We start from the raw sequence: 21,508 nt of genomic DNA, 5'->3' as shown, positions 1-21,508 counted from the left end.
GGTAGTAAAACGGCGCTGTTTAAAACATTTTACACAACTAGTTAACTTAATGCACAGTTGAAAACATTGCAATTGCAAACAAAGAAGAAATTATAAACAAGAAATTAACTTACTGCACTACTGAAAGGACTAAATAGTACTGCACTGTTGAAATTCGCTAGAAGGTAGGAAAAATCGATGGGTGTAGTAGGCGGCCACCAAAATAGTGACGTAAAGCGACTTGCGCATGCGCAGTAAGCCTTGGTATGAATTTTCGATGGGTAGGAAAAATCGACAGAACACCTGTTCTAATTACAATACTTTACATTGTTAAATTGCTTCCAGAACCGAGCAGTTCGAGATACGAGCACGGGTCTGGAACGGATTAAACTCGTATCTCGAGGTACCACTGTATATGTGTATTTGTATAAATATGTAAATCAAGCTGAAGGTGTTGGAGAATACTGAAAACAGATCTTCAAAGTGCCGTACAAGTGCGTGAATTCCACCTTGTAACTTCGCACGTACAAAAATCGAGAGGTGCACGACCTCGCGACGCGACTACGCGAGTGGCCACCTGCACGGGTGGAGCCACCGCGATTGCGTCATTTTTGCCATGTGGACCCTTGCGGCAGTCACGACGTGTCAAGTGAACCTAGATTACGAAGCTCAAGAGTTGAGTGAAGGCAGCAGCAGAGTAAACGAGACGCGACCGGAGCATGCGCAGTTTTCTCATAAGCCTGATCGCCTGACCCGGTGACAGCGCCAGCTAACATGTTTATAATTGTAACGAGTAACTATACAGAACGTAAAAAATGTATCGGAGTAAAAGTATTAAACTGATGGAAAATATGTAGTGAAGTAAAAGTGGAAGTGGGAGAAAAAAACATTACTCCAGTAAAGTACAGATACAGCATTTTAGTACTCAAGTACAGTAGTGAAGTAGTTCTACTTTGTTACTATACAACTCTAGATTTAAGTACCTGATTATGCCTCCTATAACATCCCTGTGACAAACTCACCTTGCATGCCGACAGGATGTGCTTCAATGTACCACTTCCTGCACATAGCTTACAAGTTGGATCCTCACCTAACCACTGCCCAAGGTTTTGTGGAGTTGGAAGCACATCATAAGTAGCTCCCACAAGAAACATTATACGACCTGCATCCAATGCCCATAACTCTCGCCAGGTGATTCTCCTCTTCTCCACACTTTCCCATTTCATCCCCTGTCCCTGCTTACTCTGTCCTGCAGTTTTTGCCCGTCTTACTTCCTCCTCCTGCTCTCGAATAAAACCATTTGCCTTCTCTCAGGAGATGTGGCCTTGCTGAATGCCCTCCATGTATCACCTGACCCTAGTCCTGCCCTCCCATTTTGCACCTGCCCTACAACATCTCTATGCTCCGAAGCCCTCTTTGCTGCCTGAGTAGCCTCTTGGGCAGTGGTGGTTCTAGGGGTGGGGCCACAGGGGCATTTGCCCCAGCTGAAATCTGATTGGCCCCCTGAAGTGCCCCTGTCCTGTCACTCATCTGTCCTTTGCCCGAGAGCGATGATCATCAGATTATAGGTGGATGCAATTCCATATCCAAACACTAGTGGCGCCAAATCGGAATGTCCAGCGTGAATAAAGCTTACACAAGAAGATTTGCACGATCCCGCGGAGAAAGTTTTTCTATCCACAACCGATGGCACTTTTGAGGAGTTGGTTGGGAAGTCATAAATCCCTGTTTACTCACAGCTGTCACGTAGCTTAAGTCTGATTAACATTAAATTAAGATGCAAAGCTAACATTAGTTAACAGTAGTGTTAACTGAGGCCCTACTTGTGTTTAGACATGAACGTTAGCATTTCGCTAATAAATGTAATGCGAATTCACGTTCTTCATTGTAACTTACATTTCTGTGTTAACATTAAATATAATGTTTGGCAATGATAGAGAGTATAAAAAGAAAGGGTCAGTGTCAGGCAAGAATTCAGCAGTTTTTGGCCAAAAGATTGAGCCAGCCAGACGCTGAAACAGAGCAGAGAGAGAGCAGAGGGAGAGAGAGAGAGAGAGAGCAGCAGAAGACTCTGGACCAGAGGCTGGTCAGGAGCAGGGCAACAACAGTTAATGCTGTAATGTATGATATTGTAACTTGTGAAATGGCACATAAGTTCACTGAACTCATAGTGATGATTTACCACAACGTTAATGTAATGGCTTAAATGTTTATTGGTTCATATATCACCACATCTACTACAACTCACTTTATATTTTTAGCTTTCAAGTCTTTCCTTCAGCTTTAAATAAATAATAATGTGGTCTTGTAGACAACATGGTTTCTGCTGAATAGTTTGTGACATATATTTGTATTTTAGCCACAAACTGGGACAGGACTCTCTCTGATAAGGACAAGCAGAGTAAAGTTGATGACTTAACCATTCTACTGAGCCACCAGAGTCACCAATCAGTGCTGATCCTACAGGATCGGATGGTAAGAGGCTATCTTGGAAAGTAATAACTGATTGCGTGTGTATTGTGACACTAGGCTTATGTTAAATAATTTGTCATTTGCTGCTTTCAGATCTTCCAGTGTGGTGCACAGAATCCTGTGCAGACGTCAAATGATTGTTCTGCTCCAGTAGGACCTGATGGTATGCTTTTCATTCAGTCTTTAAATTTCAGTGAATTATGCACTCATACTTACTGTTGCTGAATGCCATGAAAGTTAAAAGTTGAGGGATATTAACAATTGACTGTGTGCTATTGTGTGCAAGGATGTTGGATAAATACTTGGCCCCTCTATGAATATTGTGGCCCCTTGATGGTCCCTTACTCAGAAAAATCCTAGATCCGCCACTGCTCTTGGGAATTCCACTTTCTTTCTGTATGTGTCACTGGTGCTGCTGCTTTGATCAGTGCATCTTTCGACCCTATCAACAACATTTCTCGGCCTACCTTGGCACACTTAAACTCCTCAACTAAGCTTGTTAGTGGCAGTTCTAGCACTCCTATCCCAAACCATGCCACACTACTAAGACAATGTGGAACCCCAAGCCATTTTCTTACAGCCTTATTAACAATCCTTTCTAGCCTCTCAACTTCAGTCATCAGAATATCATACACTGTCAGTGGCCACCTTAGACGAGGCAACAATCCAATCTGCAAACACCACAACTTTAATTTACCTGGCAAAAAGGACTTATTGATACTTAACTCTACAACCTGCTCTTTGTCGTTCAGTGCTACCACCTACCTAGACTCTTAACTGATTTCTCCAGAATAGATGGTATTACCTCTCCCTCCATCACATACTTTTCTTGTGTCAACTTCCCTTTCACAATTGAAACCAGAGGTGGGGACTCGAGTCACATGACTTGGACTCGAGTCAGACTCGAGTCATTAATATTAAGACTTTTGACTTGACTTAAAAAAATATTCAGAGACTTAGACTTGACTTGGACTTTTATACCAATAACTTGGGACTTGAATTGGACTTGAACCTGTTTACTTGCAAAGACTTGATTTTTTTACCCCAAATCTAAATTTTAAAACGCATATTAATATTTATAAAGTGCGCCCCATTAATTTCATTTCCGTCCTTCTGACGCAGACCGGTCCTCTGCTTTTCCACACTCTGTACGTGTGTGTGTGTGTGTGTGTGTGTGTGTGAGTGTGTGCATGAGCTGCAGCACAACCAATCAAATGGGGGGGGTCAGCGAACGTGAATTGTTACCGGGCGGGGTGTAAAATGGACACAAATTAAGTATTATATCGCGATCGATCGATCGCCAGTGGTTGGTGCCAGAGCGAACTAGTAACTCATTGAATCATAGATAAGGATCAGAGGTAAATAAACTAGATTTTTTTTTCGGCATGAGAAATCGGATGTGTGGCGTGAGAGCGTGTGAAGACGGTCAAATGCGTGTGTCTCACGCTCAGTGTGTGAGAGTTGGCAACCCTGGGTTCTGTATATGAACTCGGGGAAGAGAGCCTCTCTCTGTCACCATCATATCCAGTTCTATCTCAGCATGGATTGTGTATTTGAAGACATCTACGTCGAGAAAAAAATGTATTGACAAAAGTGGAGCGAGTTTTCAGCTATGGGGACATCATTCTACGGCCTCATCGTGCACAAATGACATACAGACTTTTGGCCAGTTTGGTCTTTTGCAAATGCAATGCAGAATAGTTTACTGAAATGTCTAAAGTTGCATTCCTAATTCCTGTTAATTGTTCAGTTCTTATATTTGTTTGTCTTGTGTCACTCACACATGGACACACATGTTCTCCAAGAAACCAGATAAGAGAAGAGAGGGAAAAATACTGTTATGGTTCTTTGTATTGTACTGTGAAAATATCAGCACTTTTTATTTGAACATGGAGTTCTACTTGTGACTTTTTTACAGAATATTTATTTCTGGAAAATTGTAGTTTAAAGTATGAATATTTTTGCAGCTAACTTTAACAAATTGAACTGTGCAATAAAGAGGTGTAATTTAAAAATTTTTTATACTTCGTGTTTTCAGTTGCACATGTTTTATCAAGATTTGAGGAGAATACAGATTTTAAAAAGAACACATGTCTATTATTTACATAAAAAAAAAAAAAGACTCGAAAGGACTTGAAATTCCAAGTTTCAGACTTGGTACTTGACTTGACTGTTGCCTGTCTTGACTCGAGACTTGACTTGACTTGACTGTCTTTGCTTGAGACTTGACTCGTGACTTGAGGATAAATACTTGGACTTACTTGAGACTTGCAAAACACTGACTTGGTCCCACCTCTGATTGAAACACTCCTAGACTTACTGGGTTTAACCTTCATCCTAGCCAGCCTAAGATTATCACCCAACTTCTCCAATAGCCGTCGAGTACACGGAACAGTAGTTGTTAATGTAGTCATGTCATCCATGTATGCCACATGTGTCAAAGTCAAGGCATGATATTCAATTACTATTAGAACCGGCCCGCAGGCCAAAGCCGCCCGCTGGTGTTTTGCACGCACAAACACTACATTCCCCACAATGCAACGGTAGCCCGCGAAGTCACTGCAGCACGCACAAGCGGCGAGGGTCCGCGCGGCGAAAATGATGTAATTGCTGTGCCTCCACCCGTGCGTGAGGGCCTCGCGCGCTGTCGATTTGCGAGGTCGTGCACCTCTCGAATTTTGTAACGTTGCGTGCGCTGCGCCTCAGAGCAATGAACAAAGTCATGTTTGCAGGGCTCATACACCTTTATAAGGTAGAATTAAAGCACTTTCAAGGTCCATTTCAATATTTCCCAACACGATAAACTTAAGTGTGTACATAAATATACTGCATTTCAGGCAAAATACAACTAAACCTGTCTACCCACACTGTCTATAATGCCATACCAACAGGTGGAGCTCAAGCACTGACAAGCTACTGTGAAGCAAATTGTAATTCCTTGTTTTATTTCTGCTTTTTTTTCCACAAAATGTATCAGGGGAGAGCGCGAACGCAGTCCCCCACTACCAGAAATTATGCAGTCGAGATTCCCGCATTTGGGGAATTCGCAAGGGTCAGCACAGCCTGAGTGCAATGGCTGAGCCTCAACTTGGGCAAACCACCTTCCTGATCATGGTCTCACCCCTGCCAGGTAAGTATGACTTGGAAATGCAGCTGTACAAGAACCCTTTCCCCTTGACAGAACACAGGAAAAGGAAAACATGGGCAGAGGGGAGGGCGGGTCAGAGCCTGACAGACAGGGGGCGGGGTTGCAGGGCAATGGGCGGGCACTTGATTACAGGAAAGGGAAAATGATTGGAAAACATTTTGGTCTTGCACGTCAAACTCAGCAAAGGACAAGAGTCCTTACGTGTAGCCCGCTCTAGAAGCACCCAGTGCGTATTGATTTTGCCGTCGCTGGCAAGACTCCTTCTGCCGTTTGTCAACAGTTTTAAGGCTTTTTATGCTCCTAGCTAGGTTTAGAGATCGAATAGAATGAATAAAGCCATGACTGATTCTGTGATGGATTAGATCTTGTTCACATAGAACATCATGGAAAGCCCCAGTCTTTTAAATGCATTGATCAATGTAGGAAATAGGAAAGAATGAAACGTTTAAGTGTGTACATAAATATACTGCATTTCAGGCAAAATACAACTAAACCTGTCTACCCACACTGTCTATAATGCCATACCAACAGGTGGAGCTCAAGCACTGACAAGCTACTGTGAAGCAAATTGTAATTGCTTGTTTTATTTTTTCTTTTTTTCCACAAAATGTATCAGGGGAGAGCGCGAACGCAGTCCCCCACTACCAGAAATTATGCAGTCGAGATTCCCGCATTTGGGGAATTCGCAAGGGTCAGCACAGCCTGAGTGCAATGGCTGAGCCTCACCTTGGGCGAACCACCTTCCTGATCATGGTCTCATCCCTGCCAGGTAAGTATGACTTGGAAATGCAGCTGTACAAGAACCCTTTCCCCTTGTCAGAACACAGGAAAAGGAAAACATGGGCAGAGGGGAGGGCGGGTCAGAGCCTGACAGACAGGGGGCGGGGTTGCAGGGCAATGGGCGGGCACTTGATTACAGGAAAGGGAAAATGATTGGAAAACATTTTGGTCTTGCACGTCAAACTCAGCAAAGGACAAGAGTCCTTACGTGTAGCCCGCTCTAGAAGCACCCAGTGCGTATTGATTTTGCCGTCGCTGGCAAGACTCCTTCTGCCGTTTGTCAACAGTTTTAAGGCTTTTATGCTCCTAGCTAGGTTTAGAGATCGAATAGAATGAATAAAGCCATGACTGATTCTGTGATGGATTAGATCTTGTTCACATAGAACATCATGGAAAGCCCCAGTCTTTTAAATGCATTGATCAATGTAGGAAATAGGAAAGAATGAAACGTTTAAGTGTGTACATAAATATACTGCATTTCAGGCAAAATACAACTAAAGCTGTCTACCCCCACTGTCTATAATGCCATACCAACAGGTGGAGCTCAAGCACTGACAAGCTACTGTGAAGCAAGTTGTAATTGCTTGTTTTATTTCTTCTTTTTTTCCACAAAATGTATCAGGGGAGAGCGCGAACGCAGTCCCCACTACCAGAAATTATGCAGTCGAGATTCCCCCATTTGGGGAATTCGCAAGGGTCAGCACAGCCTGAGTGCAATGGCTGAGCCTCACCTTGGGCGAACCACCTTCCTGATCATGGTCTCACCCCTGCCAGGTAAGTATGACTTGGAAATGCAGCTGTACAAGAACCCTTTCCCCTTGTCAGAACACAGGAAAAGGAAAACATGGGCAGAGGGGAGGGCGGGTCAGGGCCTGACAGACAGGGGGCGGGGTTGCAGGGCAATGGGCGGGCACTTGATTACAGGAAAGGGAAAATGATTGGAAAACATTTTGGTCTTGCACGTCAAACTCAGCAAAGGACAAGAGTCCTTACGTGTAGCCCGCTCTAGAAGCACCCAGTGCGTATTGATTTTGCCGTCGCTGGCAAGACTCCTTCTGCCGTTTGTCAACAGTTTTAAGGCTTTTTATGCTCCTAGCTAGGTTTAGAGATCGAATAGAATGAATAAAGCCATGACTGATTCTGTGATGGATTAGATCTTGTTCACATAGAACATCATGGAAAGCCCCAGTCTTTTAAATGCATTGATCAATGTAGGAAATAGGAAAGAATGAAACGTTTAAGTGTGTACATAAATATACTGCATTTCAGGCAAAATACAACTAAACTTGTCTACCCCCACTGTCTATAATGCCATACCAACAGGTGGAGCTCAAGCACTGACAAGCTACTGTGAAGCAAATTGTAATTGCTTGTTTTATTTCTTCTTTTTTTCCACAAAATGTATCAGGGGAGAGCGCGAACGCAGTCCCCCACTACCAGAAATTATGCAGTCGAGATTCCCGCATTTGGGGAATTCGCAAGGGTCAGCACAGCCTGAGTGCAATGGCTGAGCCTCACCTTGGGTGAACCACCTTCCTGATCATGGTCTCACCCCTGCCAGGTAAGTATGACTTGGAAATGCAGCTGTACAAGAACCCTTTCCCCTTGTCAGAACACAGGAAAAGGAAAACATGGGCAGAGGGGAGGGCGGGTCAGAGCCTGACAGACAGGGGGCGGGGTTGCAGGGCAATGGGCGGGCACTTGATTACAGGAAAGGGAAAATGATTGGAAAACATTTTGGTCTTGCACGTCAAACTCAGCAAAGGACAAGAGTCCTTACGTGTAGCCCGCTCTAGAAGCACCCAGTGCGTATTGATTTTGCCGTCGCTGGCAAGACTCCTTCTGCCGTTTGTCAACAGTTTTAAGGCTTTTATGCTCCTAGCTAGGTTTAGAGATCGAATAGAATGAATAAAGCCATGACTGATTCTGTGATGGATTAGATCTTGTTCACATAGAACATCATGGAAAGCCCCAGTCTTTTAAATGCATTGATCAATGTAGGAAATAGGAAAGAATGAAACGTTTAAGTGTGTACATAAATATACTGCATTTCAGGCAAAATACAACTAAACCTGTCTACCCACACTGTCTATAATGCCATACCAACAGGTGGAGCTCAAGCACTGACAAGCTACTGTGAAGCAAATTGTAATTGCTTGTTTTATTTCTTCTTTTTTTCCACAGAATGTATCAGGGGAGAGCGCGAACGCAGTCCCCCACTACCAGAAATTATGCAGTCGAGATTCCCGCATTTGGGGAATTCGCAAGGGTCAGCACAGCCTGAGTGCAATGGCTGAGCCTCACCTTGGGCGAACCACCTTCCTGATCATGGTCTCACCCCTGCCAGGTAAGTATGACTTGGAAATGCAGCTGTACAAGAACCCTTTCCCCTTGTCAGAACACAGGAAAAGGAAAACATGGGCAGAGGGGAGGGCGGGTCAGAGCCTGACAGACAGGGGGCGGGGTTGCAGGGCAATGGGCGGGCACTTGATTACAGGAAAGGGAAAATGATTGGAAAACATTTTGGTCTTGCACGTCAAACTCAGCAAAGGACAAGAGTCCTTACGTGTAGCCCGCTCTAGAAGCACCCAGTGCGTATTGATTTTGCCGTCGCTGGCAAGACTCCTTCTGCCGTTTGTCAACAGTTTTAAGGCTTTTTATGCTCCTAGCTAGGTTTAGAGATCGAATAGAATGAATAAAGCCATGACTGATTCTGTGATGGATTAGATCTTGTTCACATAGAACATCATGGAAAGCCCCAGTCTTTTAAATGCATTGATCAATGTAGGAAATAGGAAAGAATGAAACGTTTAAGTGTGTACATAAATATACTGCATTTCAGGCAAAATACAACTAAACTTGTCTACCCCCACTGTCTATAATGCCATACCAACAGGTGGAGCTCAAGCACTGACAAGCTACTGTGAAGCAAATTGTAATTGCTTGTTTTATTTCTTCTTTTTTTCCACAAAATGTATCAGGGGAGAGCGCGAACGCAGTCCCCCACTACCAGAAATTATGCAGTCGAGATTCCCGCATTTGGGGAATTCGCAAGGGTCAGCACAGCCTGAGTGCAATGGCTGAGCCTCACCTTGGGTGAACCACCTTCCTGATCATGGTCTCACCCCTGCCAGGTAAGTATGGCTTGGAAATGCAGCTGTACAAGAACCCTTTCCCCTTGTCAGAACACAGGAAAAGGAAAACATGGGCAGAGGGGAGGGCGGGTCAGAGCCTGACAGACAGGGGGCGGGGTTGCAGGGCAATGGGCGGGCACTTGATTACAGGAAAGGGAAAATGATTGGAAAACATTTTGGTCTTGCACGTCAAACTCAGCAAAGGACAAGAGTCCTTACGTGTAGCCCGCTCTAGAAGCACCCAGTGCGTATTGATTTTGCCGTCGCTGGCAAGACTCCTTCTGCCGTTTGTCAACAGTTTTAAGGCTTTTTATGCTCCTAGCTAGGTTTAGAGATCGAATAGAATGAATAAAGCCATGACTGATTCTGTGATGGATTAGATCTTGTTCACATAGAACATCATGGAAAGCCCCAGTCTTTTAAATGCATTGATCAATGTAGGAAATAGGAAAGAATGAAACGTTTAAGTGTGTACATAAATATACTGCATTTCAGGCAAAATACAACTAAAGCTGTCTACCCCCACTGTCTATAATGCCATACCAACAGGTGGAGCTCAAGCACTGACAAGCTACTGTGAAGCAAGTTGTAATTGCTTGTTTTATTTCTTCTTTTTTTCCACAAAATGTATCAGGGGAGAGCGCGAACGCAGTCCCCCACTACCAGAAATTATGCAGTCGAGACTCCCGCATTTGGGGAATTCGCAAGGGTCAGCACAGCCTGAGTGCAATGGCTGAGCCTCACCTTGGGCGAACCACCTTCCTGATCATGGTCTCACCCCTGCCAGGTAAGTATGACTTGGAAATGCAGCTGTACAAGAACCCTTTCCCCTTGTCAGAACACAGGAAAAGGAAAACATGGGCAGAGGGGAGGGCGGGTCAGGGCCTGACAGACAGGGGGCGGGGTTGCAGGGCAATGGGCGGGCACTTGATTACAGGAAAGGGAAAATGATTGGAAAACATTTTGGTCTTGCACGTCAAACTCAGCAAAGGACAAGAGTCCTTACGTGTAGCCCGCTCTAGAAGCACCCAGTGCGTATTGATTTTGCCGTCGCTGGCAAGACTCCTTCTGCCGTTTGTCAACAGTTTTAAGGCTTTTTATGCTCCTAGCTAGGTTTAGAGATCGAATAGAATGAATAAAGCCATGACTGATTCTGTGATGGATTAGATCTTGTTCACATAGAACATCATGGAAAGCCCCAGTCTTTTAAATGCATTGATCAATGTAGGAAATAGGAAAGAATGAAACGTTTAAGTGTGTACATAAATATACTGCATTTCAGGCAAAATACAACTAAAGCTGTCTACCCCCACTGTCTATAATGCCATACCAACAGGTGGAGCTCAAGCACTGACAAGCTACTGTGAAGCAAATTGTAATTGCTTGTTTTATTTCTTCTTTTTTTCCACAAAATGTATCAGGGGAGAGCACGAACGCAGTCCCCCACTACCAGAAATTATGCAGTCGAGATTCCCGCATTTGGGGAATTCGCAAGGGTCAGCACAGCCTGAGTGCAATGGCTGAGCCTCACCTTGGGCGAATCACCTTCCTGATCATGGTCTCACCCCTGCCAGGTAAGTATGACTTGGAAATGCAGCTGTACAAGAACCCTTTCCCCTTGTCAGAACACAGGAAAAGGAAAACATGGGCAGAGGGGAGGGCGGGTCAGGGCCTGACAGACAGGGGGCGGGGTTGCAGGGCAATGGGCGGGCACTTGATTACAGGAAAGGGAAAATGATTGGAAAACATTTTGGTCTTGCACGTCAAACTCAGCAAAGGACAAGAGTCCTTACGTGTAGCCCGCTCTAGAAGCACCCAGTGCGTATTGATTTTGCCGTCGCTGGCAAGACTCCTTCTGCCGTTTGTCAACAGTTTTAAGGCTTTTTATGCTCCTAGCTAGGTTTAGAGATCGAATAGAATGAATAAAGCCATGACTGATTCTGTGATGGATTAGATCTTGTTCACATAGAACATCATGGAAAGCCCCAGTCTTTTAAATGCATTGATCAATGTAGGAAATAGGAAAGAATGAAACGTTTAAGTGTGTACATAAATATACTGCATTTCAGGCAAAATACAACTAAACCTGTCTACCCCCACTGTCTATAATGCCATACCAACAGGTGGAGCTCAAGCACTGACAAGCTACTGTGAAGCAAATTGTAATTGCTTGTTTTATTTCTTCTTTTTTTCCACAAAATGTATCAGGGGAGAGCGCGAACGCAGTCCCCCACTACCAGAAATTATGCAGTCGAGATTCCCGCATTTGGGGAATTCGCAAGGGTCAGCACAGCCTGAGTGCAATGGCTGAGCCTCACCTTGGGCGAACCACCTTCCTGATCATGGTCTCACCCCTGCCAGGTAAGTATGACTTGGAAATGCAGCTGTACAAGAACCCTTTCCCCTTGTCAGAACACAGGAAAAGGAAAACATGGGCAGAGGGGAGGGCGGGTCAGAGCCTGACAGACAGGGGGCGGGGTTGCAGGGCAATGGGCGGGCACTTGATTACAGGAAAGGGAAAATGATTGGAAAACATTTTGGTCTTGCACGTCAAACTCAGCAAAGGACAAGAGTCCTTACGTGTAGCCCGCTCTAGAAGCACCCAGTGCGTATTGATTTTGCCGTCGCTGGCAAGACTCCTTCTGCCGTTTGTCAACAGTTTTAAGGCTTTTTATGCTCCTAGCTAGGTTTAGAGATCGAATAGAATGAATAAAGCCATGACTGATTCTGTGATGGATTAGATCTTGTTCACATAGAACATCATGGAAAGCCCCAGTCTTTTAAATGCATTGATCAATGTAGGAAATAGGAAAGAATGAAACGTTTAAGTGTGTACATAAATATACTGCATTTCAGGCAAAATACAACTAAACCTGTCTACCCACACTGTCTATAATGCCATACCAACAGGTGGAGCTCAAGCACTGACAAGCTACTGTGAAGCAAGTTGTAATTGCTTGTTTTATTTCTTCTTTTTTTCCACAAAATGTATCAGGGGAGAGCATGAACGCAGTCCCCCACTACCAGAAATTATGCAGTCGAGATTCCCGCATTTGGGGAATTCGCAAGGGTCAGCACAGCCTGAGTGCAATGGCTGAGCCTCACCTTGGGCGAACCACCTTCCTGATCATGGTCTCACCCCTGCCAGGTAAGTATGACTTGGAAATGCAGCTGTACAAGAACCCTTTCCCCTTGTCAGAACACAGGAAAAGGAAAACATGGGCAGAGGGGAGGGCGGGTCAGAGCCTGACAGACAGGGGGCGGGGTTGCAGGGCAATGGGCGGGCACTTGATTACAGGAAAGGGAAAATGATTGGAAAACATTTTGGTCTTGCACGTCAAACTCAGCAAAGGACAAGAGTCCTTACGTGTAGCCCGCTCTAGAAGCACCCAGTGCGTATTGATTTTGCCGTCGCTGGCAAGACTCCTTCTGCCGTTTGTCAACAGTTTTAAGGCTTTTTATGCTCCTAGCTAGGTTTAGAGATCGAATAGAATGAATAAAGCCATGACTGATTCTGTGATGGATTAGATCTTGTTCACATAGAACATCATGGAAAGCCCCAGTCTTTTAAATGCATTGATCAATGTAGGAAATAGGAAAGAATGAAACGTTTAAGTGTGTACATAAATATACTGCATTTCAGGCAAAATACAACTAAACTTGTCTACCCCCACTGTCTATAATGCCATACCAACAGGTGGAGCTCAAGCACTGACAAGCTACTGTGAAGCAAATTGTAATTGCTTGTTTTATTTCTTCTTTTTTTCCACAAAATGTATCAGGGGAGAGCGCGAACGCAGTCCCCCACTACCAGAAATTATGCAGTCGAGATTCCCGCATTTGGGGAATTCGCAAGGGTCAGCACAGCCTGAGTGCAATGGCTGAGCCTCACCTTGGGTGAACCACCTTCCTGATCATGGTCTCACCCCTGCCAGGTAAGTATGGCTTGGAAATGCAGCTGTACAAGAACCCTTTCCCCTTGTCAGAACACAGGAAAAGGAAAACATGGGCAGAGGGGAGGGCGGGTCAGAGCCTGACAGACAGGGGGCGGGGTTGCAGGGCAATGGGCGGGCACTTGATTACAGGAAAGGGAAAATGATTGGAAAACATTTTGGTCTTGCACGTCAAACTCAGCAAAGGACAAGAGTCCTTACGTGTAGCCCGCTCTAGAAGCACCCAGTGCGTATTGATTTTGCCGTCGCTGGCAAGACTCCTTCTGCCGTTTGTCAACAGTTTTAAGGCTTTTTATGCTCCTAGCTAGGTTTAGAGATCGAATAGAATGAATAAAGCCATGACTGATTCTGTGATGGATTAGATCTTGTTCACATAGAACATCATGGAAAGCCCCAGTCTTTTAAATGCATTGATCAATGTAGGAAATAGGAAAGAATGAAACGTTTAAGTGTGTACATAAATATACTGCATTTCAGGCAAAATACAACTAAAGCTGTCTACCCCCACTGTCTATAATGCCATACCAACAGGTGGAGCTCAAGCACTGACAAGCTACTGTGAAGCAAGTTGTAATTGCTTGTTTTATTTCTTCTTTTTTTCCACAAAATGTATCAGGGGAGAGCGCGAACGCAGTCCCCCACTACCAGAAATTATGCAGTCGAGACTCCCGCATTTGGGGAATTCGCAAGGGTCAGCACAGCCTGAGTGCAATGGCTGAGCCTCACCTTGGGCGAACCACCTTCCTGATCATGGTCTCACCCCTGCCAGGTAAGTATGACTTGGAAATGCAGCTGTACAAGAACCCTTTCCCCTTGTCAGAACACAGGAAAAGGAAAACATGGGCAGAGGGGAGGGCGGGTCAGGGCCTGACAGACAGGGGGCGGGGTTGCAGGGCAATGGGCGGGCACTTGATTACAGGAAAGGGAAAATGATTGGAAAACATTTTGGTCTTGCACGTCAAACTCAGCAAAGGACAAGAGTCCTTACGTGTAGCCCGCTCTAGAAGCACCCAGTGCGTATTGATTTTGCCGTCGCTGGCAAGACTCCTTCTGCCGTTTGTCAACAGTTTTAAGGCTTTTTATGCTCCTAGCTAGGTTTAGAGATCGAATAGAATGAATAAAGCCATGACTGATTCTGTGATGGATTAGATCTTGTTCACATAGAACATCATGGAAAGCCCCAGTCTTTTAAATGCATTGATCAATGTAGGAAATAGGAAAGAATGAAACGTTTAAGTGTGTACATAAATATACTGCATTTCAGGCAAAATACAACTAAAGCTGTCTACCCCCACTGTCTATAATGCCATACCAACAGGTGGAGCTCAAGCACTGACAAGCTACTGTGAAGCAAATTGTAATTGCTTGTTTTATTTCTTCTTTTTTTCCACAAAATGTATCAGGGGAGAGCACGAACGCAGTCCCCCACTACCAGAAATTATGCAGTCGAGATTCCCGCATTTGGGGAATTCGCAAGGGTCAGCACAGCCTGAGTGCAATGGCTGAGCCTCACCTTGGGCGAATCACCTTCCTGATCATGGTCTCACCCCTGCCAGGTAAGTATGACTTGGAAATGCAGCTGTACAAGAACCCTTTCCCCTTGTCAGAACACAGGAAAAGGAAAACATGGGCAGAGGGGAGGGCGGGTCAGGGCCTGACAGACAGGGGGCGGGGTTGCAGGGCAATGGGCGGGCACTTGATTACAGGAAAGGGAAAATGATTGGAAAACATTTTGGTCTTGCACGTCAAACTCAGCAAAGGACAAGAGTCCTTACGTGTAGCCCGCTCTAGAAGCACCCAGTGCGTATTGATTTTGCCGTCGCTGGCAAGACTCCTTCTGCCGTTTGTCAACAGTTTTAAGGCTTTTTATGCTCCTAGCTAGGTTTAGAGATCGAATAGAATGAATAAAGCCATGACTGATTCTGTGATGGATTAGATCTTGTTCACATAGAACATCATGGAAAGCCCCAGTCTTTTAAATGCATTGATCAATGTAGGAAATAGGAAAGAATGAAACGTTTAAGTGTGTACATAAATATACTGCATTTCAGGCAAAATACAACTAAACCTGTCTACCCCCACTGTCTATAATGCCATACCAACAGGTGGAGCTCAAGCACTGACAAGCTACTGTGAAGCAAATTGTAATTGCTTGTTTTATTTCTTCTTTTTTTCCACAAAATGTATCAGGGGAGAGCGCGAACGCAGTCCCCCACTACCAGAAATTATGCAGTCGAGATTCCCGCATTTGGGGAATTCGCAAGGGTCAGCACAGCCTGAGTGCAATGGCTGAGCCTCACCTTGGGCGAACCACCTTCCTGATCATGGTCTCACCCCTGCCAGGTAAGTATGACTTGGAAATGCAGCTGTACAAGAACCCTTTCCCCTTGTCAGAACACAGGAAAAGGAAAACATGGGCAGAGGGGAGGGCGGGTCAGAGCCTGACAGACAGGGGGCGGGGTTGCAGGGCAATGGGCGGGCACTTGATTACAGGAAAGGGAAAATGATTGGAAAACATTTTGGTCTTGCACGTCAAACTCAGCAAAGGACAAGAGTCCTTACGTGTAGCCCGCTCTAGAAGCACCCAGTGCGTATTGATTTTGCCGTCGCTGGCAAGACTCCTTCTGCCGTTTGTCAACAGTTTTAAGGCTTTTTATGCTCCTAGCTAGGTTTAGAGATCGAATAGAATGAATAAAGCCATGACTGATTCTGTGATGGATTAGATCTTGTTCACATAGAACATCATGGAAAGCCCCAGTCTTTTAAATGCATTGATCAATGTAGGAAATAGGAAAGAATGAAACGTTTAAGTGTGTACATAAATATACTGCATTTCAGGCAAAATACAACTAAACCTGTCTACCCCCACTGTCTATAATGCCATACCAACAGGTGGAGCTCAAGCACTGACAAGCTACTGTGAAGCAAATTGTAATTGCTTGTTTTATTTCTTCTTTTTTTCCACAAAATGTATCAGGGGAGAGCGCGAACGCAGTCCCCCACTACCAGAAATTATGCAGTCGAGATTCCCGCATTTGGGGAATTCGCAAGGGTCAGCACAGCCTGAGTGCAATGGCTGAGCCTCACCTTGGGCGAACCACCTTCCTGATCATGGTCTCACCCCTGCCAGGTAAGTATGACTTGGAAATGCAGCTGTACAAGAACCCTTTCCCCTTGTCAGAACACAGGAAAAGGAAAACATGGGCAGAGGGGAGGGCGGGTCAGAGCCTGACAGACAGGGGGCGGGGTTGCAGGGCAATGGGCGGGCACTTGATTACAGGAAAGGGAAAATGATTGGAAAACATTTTGGTCTTGCACGTCAAACTCAGCAAAGGACAAGAGTCCTTACGTGTAGCCCGCTCTAGAAGCACCCAGTGCGTATTGATTTTGCCGTCGCTGGCAAGACTCCTTCTGCCGTTTGTCAACAGTTTTAAGGCTTTTTATGCTCCTAGCTAGGTTTAGAGATCGAATAGAATGAATAAAGCCATGACTGATTCTGTGATGGATTAGATCTTGTTCACATAGAACATCATGGAAAGCCCCAGTCTTTTAAATGCATTGATCAATGTAGGAAATAGGAAAGAATGAAACGTTTAAGTGTGTACATAAATATACTGCATTTCAGGCAAAATACAACTAAACCTGTCTACCCACACTGTCTATAATGCCATACCAACAGGTGGAGCTCAAGCACTGACAAGCTACTGTGAAGCAAGTTGTAATTGCTTGTTTTATTTCTTCTTTTTTTCCACAAAATGTATCAGGGGAGAGCATGAACGCAGTCCCCCACTACCAGAAATTATGCAGTCGAGATTCCCGCATTTGGGGAATTCGCAAGGGTCAGCACAGCCTGAGTGCAATGGCTGAGCCTCACCTTGGGCGAACCACCTTCCTGATCATGGTCTCACCCCTGCCAGGTAAGTATGACTTGGAAATGCAGCTGTACAAGAACCCTTTCCCCTTGTCAGAACACAGGAAAAGGAAAACATGGGCAGAGGGGAGGGCGGGTCAGGGCCTGACAGACAGGGGGCGGGGTTGCAGGGCAATGGGCGGGCACTTGATTACAGGAAAGGGAAAATGATTGGAAAACATTTTGGTCTTGCACGTCAAACTCAGCAAAGGACAAGAGTCCTTACGTGTAGCCCGCTCTAGAAGCACCCAGTGCGTATTGATTTTGCCGTCGCTGGCAAGACTCCTTCTGCCGTTTGTCAACAGTTTTAAGGCTTTTTATGCTCCTAGCTAGGTTTAGAGATCGAATAGAATGAATAAAGCCATGACTGATTCTGTGATGGATTAGATCTTGTTCACATAGAACATCATGGAAAGCCCCAGTCTTTTAAATGCATTGATCAATGTAGGAAATAGGAAAGAATGAAACGTTTAAGTGTGTACATAAATATACTGCATTTCAGGCAAAATACAACTAAACCTGTCTACCCACACTGTCTATAATGCCATACCAACAGGTGGAGCTCAAGCACTGACAAGCTACTGTGAAACAAATTGTAATTGCTTGTTTTATTTCTTCTTTTATTCCACAAAATGTATCAGGGGAGAGCGCGAACGCAGTCCCCCACTACCAGAAATTATGCAGTCGAGATTCCCGCATTTGGGGAATTCGCAAGGGTCAGCACAGCCTGAGTGCAATGGCTGAGCCTCACCTTGGGCGAACCACCTTCCTGATCATGGTCTCACCCCTGCCAGGTAAGTATGACTTGGAAATGCAGCTGTACAAGAACCCTTTCCCCTTGTCAGAACACAGGAAAAGGAAAACATGGGCAGAGGGGAGGGCGGGTCAGAGCCTGACAGACAGGGGGCGGGGTTGCAAGGCAATGGGCGGGCACTTGATTACAGGAAAGGGAAAATGATTGGAACACATTTTGGTCTTGCATGTCAAACTCAGCAAAGGACAAGAGTCCTTACGTGTAGCCCGCTCTAGAAGCACCCAGTGCGTATTGATTTTGCCGTCGCTGGCAAGACTCCTTCTGCCGTTTGTCAACAGTTTTAAGGCTTTTTATGCTCCTAGCTAGGTTTAGAGATCGAATAGAATGAATAAAGCCATGACTGATTCTGTGATGGATTAGATCTTGTTCACATAGAACATCATGGAAAGCCCCAGTCTTTTAAATGCATTGATCAATGTAGGAAATAGGAAAGAATGAAACGTTTAAGTGTGTACATAAATATACTGCATTTCAGGCAAAATACAACTAAACCTGTCTACCCACACTGTCTATAATGCCATACCAACAGGTGGAGCTCAAGCACTGACAAGCTACTGTGAAGCAAATTGTAATTGCTTGTTTTATTTCTTCTTTTTTTCCACAGAATGTATCAGGGGAGAGCGCGAACGCAGTCCCCCACTACCAGAAATTATGCAGTCGAGATTCCCGCATTTGGGGAATTCGCAAGGGTCAGCACAGCCTGAGTGCAATGGCTGAGCCTCACCTTGGGCGAACCACCTTCCTGATCATGGTCTCACCCCTGCCAGGTAAGTATGACTTGGAAATGCAGCTGTACAAGAACCCTTTCCCCTTGTCAGAACACAGGAAAAGGAAAACATGGGCAGAGGGGAGGGCGGGTCAGAGCCTGACAGACAGGGGGCGGGGTTGCAGGGCAATGGGCGGGCACTTGATTACAGGAAAGGGAAAATGATTGGAAAACATTTTGGTCTTGCACGTCAAACTCAGCAAAGGACAAGAGTCCTTACGTGTAGCCCGCTCTAGAAGCACCCAGTGCGTATTGATTTTGCCGTCGCTGGCAAGACTCCTTCTGCCGTTTGTCAACAGTTTTAAGGCTTTTTATGCTCCTAGCTAGGTTTAGAGATCGAATAGAATGAATAAAGCCATGACTGATTCTGTGATGGATTAGATCTTGTTCACATAGAACATCATGGAAAGCCCCAGTCTTTTAAATGCATTGATCAATGTAGGAAATAGGAAAGAATGAAACGTTTAAGTGTGTACATAAATATACTGCATTTCAGGCAAAATACAACTAAACCTGTCTACCCACACTGTCTATAATGCCATACCAACAGGTGGAGCTCAAGCAATGACAAGCTACTGTGAAGCAAATTGTAATTGCTTGTTTTATTTCTTCTTTTTTTCCACAGAATGTATCAGGGGAGAGCGCGAACGCAGTCCCCCACTACCAGAAATTATGCAGTCGAGATTCCTGCATTTGGGGAATTCGCAAGGGTCAGCACAGCCTGAGTGCAATGGCTGAGCCTCACCTTGGGCGAACCACCTTCCTGATCATGGTCTCACCCCTGCCAGGTAAGTATGACTTGGAAATGCAGCTGTACAAGAACCCTTTCCCCTTGTCAGAACACAGGAAAAGGAAAACATGGGCAGAGGGGAGGGCGGGTCAGAGCCTGACAGACAGGGGGCGGGGTTGCAGGGCAATGGGCGGGCACTTGATTACAGGAAAGGGAAAATGATTGGAAAACATTTTGGTCTTGCACGTCAAACTCAGCAAAGGACAAGAGTCCTTACGTGTAGCCCGCTCTAGAAGCACCCAGTGCGTATTGATTTTGCCGTCGCTGGCAAGACTCCTTCTGCCGTTTGTCAACAGTTTTAAGGCTTTTTATGCTCCTAGCTAGGTTTAGAGATCGAATAGAATGAATAAAGCCATGACTGATTCTGTGATGGATTAGATCTTGTTCACATAGAACATCATGGAAAGCCCCAGTCTTTTAAATGCATTGATCAATGTAGGAAATAGGAAAGAATGAAACGTTTAAGTGTGTACATAAATATACTGCATTTCAGGCAAAATACAACTAAACCTGTCTACCCACACTGTCTATAATGCCATACCAACAGGTGGAGCTCAAGCACTGACAAGCTACTGTGAAGCAAATTGTAATTGCTTGTTTTATTTCTTCTTTTTTTCCACAAAATGTATCAGGGGAGAGCGCGAACGCAGTCCCCCACTACCAGAAATTATGCAGTCGAGATTCCCGCATTTGGGGAATTCGCAAGGGTCAGCACAGCCTGAGTGCAACGGCTGAGCCTCACCTTGGACGAACCACCTTCCTGATCATGGTCTCACCCCTGCCAGGTAAGTATGACTTGGAAATGCAGCTGTACAAGAACCCTTTCCCCTTGTCAGAACACAGGAAAAGGAAAACATGGGCAGAGGGGAGGGCGGGTCAGAGCCTGACAGACAGGGGGCGGGGTTGCAGGGCAATGGGCGGGCACTTGATTACAGGAAAGGGAAAATGATTGGAAAACATTTTGGTCTTGCACGTCAAACTCAGCAAAGGACAAGAGTCCTTACGTGTAGCCCGCTCTAGAAGCACCCAGTGCGTATTGATTTTGCCGTCGCTGGCAAGACTCCTTCTGCCGTTTGTCAACAGTTTTAAGGCTTTTTATGCTCCTAGCTAGGTTTAGAGATCGAATAGAATGAATAAAGCCATGACTGATTCTGTGATGGATTAGATCTTGTTCACATAGAACATCATGGAAAGCCCCAGTCTTTTAAATGCATTGATCAATGTAGGAAATAGGAAAGAATGAAACGTTTAAGTGTGTACATAAATATACTGCATTTCAGGCAAAATACAACTAAACCTGTCTACCCACACTGTCTATAATGCCATACCAACAGGTGGAGCTCAAGCACTGACAAGCTACTGTGAAGCAAAATGTAATTGCTTGTTTTATTTCTTCTTTTTTTCCACAAAATGTATCAGGGGAGAGCGCGAACGCAGTCCCCCACTACCAGAAATTATGCAGTCAAGATTCCCGCATTTGGGGAATTCGCAAGGGTCAGCACAGCCTGAGTGCAATGGCTGAGCCTCACCTTGGGTGAACCACCTTCCTGATCATGGTCTCACCCCTGCCAGGTAAGTATGACTTGGAAATGCAGCTGTACAAGAACCCTTTCCCCTTGTCAGAACACAGGAAAAGGAAAACATGGGCAGAGGGGAGGGCGGGTCAGAGCCTGACAGACAGGGGGCGGGGTTGCAGGGCAATGGGCGGGCACTTGATTACAGGAAAGGGAAAATGATTGGAACACATTTTGGTCTTGCATGT

At 45.2% G+C, this 21,508-nt stretch overlaps 21 non-coding genes across 21 annotated transcripts; all 21 read right to left on the bottom strand.

Moving 5' to 3' along the window:
- Window positions 1-5,425: 5,425 nt before the first annotated feature.
- Window positions 5,426-5,589, bottom strand: LOC143486479 (U1 spliceosomal RNA). The gene has a single exon (XR_013123466.1). It is a non-coding gene; the product is annotated as a U1 spliceosomal RNA (small nuclear RNA).
- A 623-nt stretch (window positions 5,590-6,212) lies between these two features.
- Window positions 6,213-6,376, bottom strand: LOC143486441 (U1 spliceosomal RNA). The gene has a single exon (XR_013123430.1). It is a non-coding gene; the product is annotated as a U1 spliceosomal RNA (small nuclear RNA).
- A 622-nt stretch (window positions 6,377-6,998) lies between these two features.
- Window positions 6,999-7,161, bottom strand: LOC143486424 (U1 spliceosomal RNA). The gene has a single exon (XR_013123414.1). It is a non-coding gene; the product is annotated as a U1 spliceosomal RNA (small nuclear RNA).
- Window positions 7,162-7,784: 623 nt separating this feature from the next.
- On the bottom strand, window positions 7,785-7,948 carry LOC143486207 (U1 spliceosomal RNA). Its single transcript, XR_013123202.1, has one exon. It is a non-coding gene; the product is annotated as a U1 spliceosomal RNA (small nuclear RNA).
- A 622-nt stretch (window positions 7,949-8,570) lies between these two features.
- Window positions 8,571-8,734, bottom strand: LOC143486220 (U1 spliceosomal RNA). The gene has a single exon (XR_013123215.1). It is a non-coding gene; the product is annotated as a U1 spliceosomal RNA (small nuclear RNA).
- Window positions 8,735-9,357: 623 nt separating this feature from the next.
- LOC143486195 (U1 spliceosomal RNA) lies at window positions 9,358-9,521 on the bottom strand. Its single transcript, XR_013123191.1, has one exon. It is a non-coding gene; the product is annotated as a U1 spliceosomal RNA (small nuclear RNA).
- A 623-nt stretch (window positions 9,522-10,144) lies between these two features.
- LOC143486357 (U1 spliceosomal RNA) lies at window positions 10,145-10,308 on the bottom strand. The gene has a single exon (XR_013123348.1). It is a non-coding gene; the product is annotated as a U1 spliceosomal RNA (small nuclear RNA).
- A 623-nt stretch (window positions 10,309-10,931) lies between these two features.
- LOC143486483 (U1 spliceosomal RNA) lies at window positions 10,932-11,095 on the bottom strand. The gene has a single exon (XR_013123470.1). It is a non-coding gene; the product is annotated as a U1 spliceosomal RNA (small nuclear RNA).
- A 623-nt stretch (window positions 11,096-11,718) lies between these two features.
- Window positions 11,719-11,882, bottom strand: LOC143486219 (U1 spliceosomal RNA). The gene has a single exon (XR_013123214.1). It is a non-coding gene; the product is annotated as a U1 spliceosomal RNA (small nuclear RNA).
- Window positions 11,883-12,505: 623 nt separating this feature from the next.
- LOC143486455 (U1 spliceosomal RNA) lies at window positions 12,506-12,669 on the bottom strand. Its single transcript, XR_013123443.1, has one exon. It is a non-coding gene; the product is annotated as a U1 spliceosomal RNA (small nuclear RNA).
- Window positions 12,670-13,292: 623 nt separating this feature from the next.
- Window positions 13,293-13,456, bottom strand: LOC143486183 (U1 spliceosomal RNA). Its single transcript, XR_013123180.1, has one exon. It is a non-coding gene; the product is annotated as a U1 spliceosomal RNA (small nuclear RNA).
- A 623-nt stretch (window positions 13,457-14,079) lies between these two features.
- Window positions 14,080-14,243, bottom strand: LOC143486356 (U1 spliceosomal RNA). Its single transcript, XR_013123347.1, has one exon. It is a non-coding gene; the product is annotated as a U1 spliceosomal RNA (small nuclear RNA).
- Window positions 14,244-14,866: 623 nt separating this feature from the next.
- LOC143486482 (U1 spliceosomal RNA) lies at window positions 14,867-15,030 on the bottom strand. Its single transcript, XR_013123469.1, has one exon. It is a non-coding gene; the product is annotated as a U1 spliceosomal RNA (small nuclear RNA).
- Window positions 15,031-15,653: 623 nt separating this feature from the next.
- Window positions 15,654-15,817, bottom strand: LOC143486217 (U1 spliceosomal RNA). The gene has a single exon (XR_013123212.1). It is a non-coding gene; the product is annotated as a U1 spliceosomal RNA (small nuclear RNA).
- A 623-nt stretch (window positions 15,818-16,440) lies between these two features.
- On the bottom strand, window positions 16,441-16,604 carry LOC143486216 (U1 spliceosomal RNA). The gene has a single exon (XR_013123211.1). It is a non-coding gene; the product is annotated as a U1 spliceosomal RNA (small nuclear RNA).
- A 623-nt stretch (window positions 16,605-17,227) lies between these two features.
- LOC143486454 (U1 spliceosomal RNA) lies at window positions 17,228-17,391 on the bottom strand. Its single transcript, XR_013123442.1, has one exon. It is a non-coding gene; the product is annotated as a U1 spliceosomal RNA (small nuclear RNA).
- A 623-nt stretch (window positions 17,392-18,014) lies between these two features.
- On the bottom strand, window positions 18,015-18,178 carry LOC143486215 (U1 spliceosomal RNA). The gene has a single exon (XR_013123210.1). It is a non-coding gene; the product is annotated as a U1 spliceosomal RNA (small nuclear RNA).
- A 623-nt stretch (window positions 18,179-18,801) lies between these two features.
- On the bottom strand, window positions 18,802-18,965 carry LOC143486214 (U1 spliceosomal RNA). The gene has a single exon (XR_013123209.1). It is a non-coding gene; the product is annotated as a U1 spliceosomal RNA (small nuclear RNA).
- A 623-nt stretch (window positions 18,966-19,588) lies between these two features.
- LOC143486450 (U1 spliceosomal RNA) lies at window positions 19,589-19,752 on the bottom strand. Its single transcript, XR_013123438.1, has one exon. It is a non-coding gene; the product is annotated as a U1 spliceosomal RNA (small nuclear RNA).
- A 623-nt stretch (window positions 19,753-20,375) lies between these two features.
- Window positions 20,376-20,539, bottom strand: LOC143486456 (U1 spliceosomal RNA). The gene has a single exon (XR_013123444.1). It is a non-coding gene; the product is annotated as a U1 spliceosomal RNA (small nuclear RNA).
- A 623-nt stretch (window positions 20,540-21,162) lies between these two features.
- Window positions 21,163-21,326, bottom strand: LOC143486372 (U1 spliceosomal RNA). Its single transcript, XR_013123363.1, has one exon. It is a non-coding gene; the product is annotated as a U1 spliceosomal RNA (small nuclear RNA).
- Between the last annotated feature and the right edge of the window lie 182 nt (window positions 21,327-21,508).

Source organism: Brachyhypopomus gauderio, unplaced genomic scaffold (assembly GCF_052324685.1).
Source record: "Brachyhypopomus gauderio isolate BG-103 unplaced genomic scaffold, BGAUD_0.2 sc44, whole genome shotgun sequence".
Classification (NCBI taxonomy): domain Eukaryota; kingdom Metazoa; phylum Chordata; class Actinopteri; order Gymnotiformes; family Hypopomidae; genus Brachyhypopomus; species Brachyhypopomus gauderio.
The sequence above is the reverse complement of the archived record's forward strand: the minus strand, read 5'-3'. Positions and strand labels throughout refer to the sequence as shown.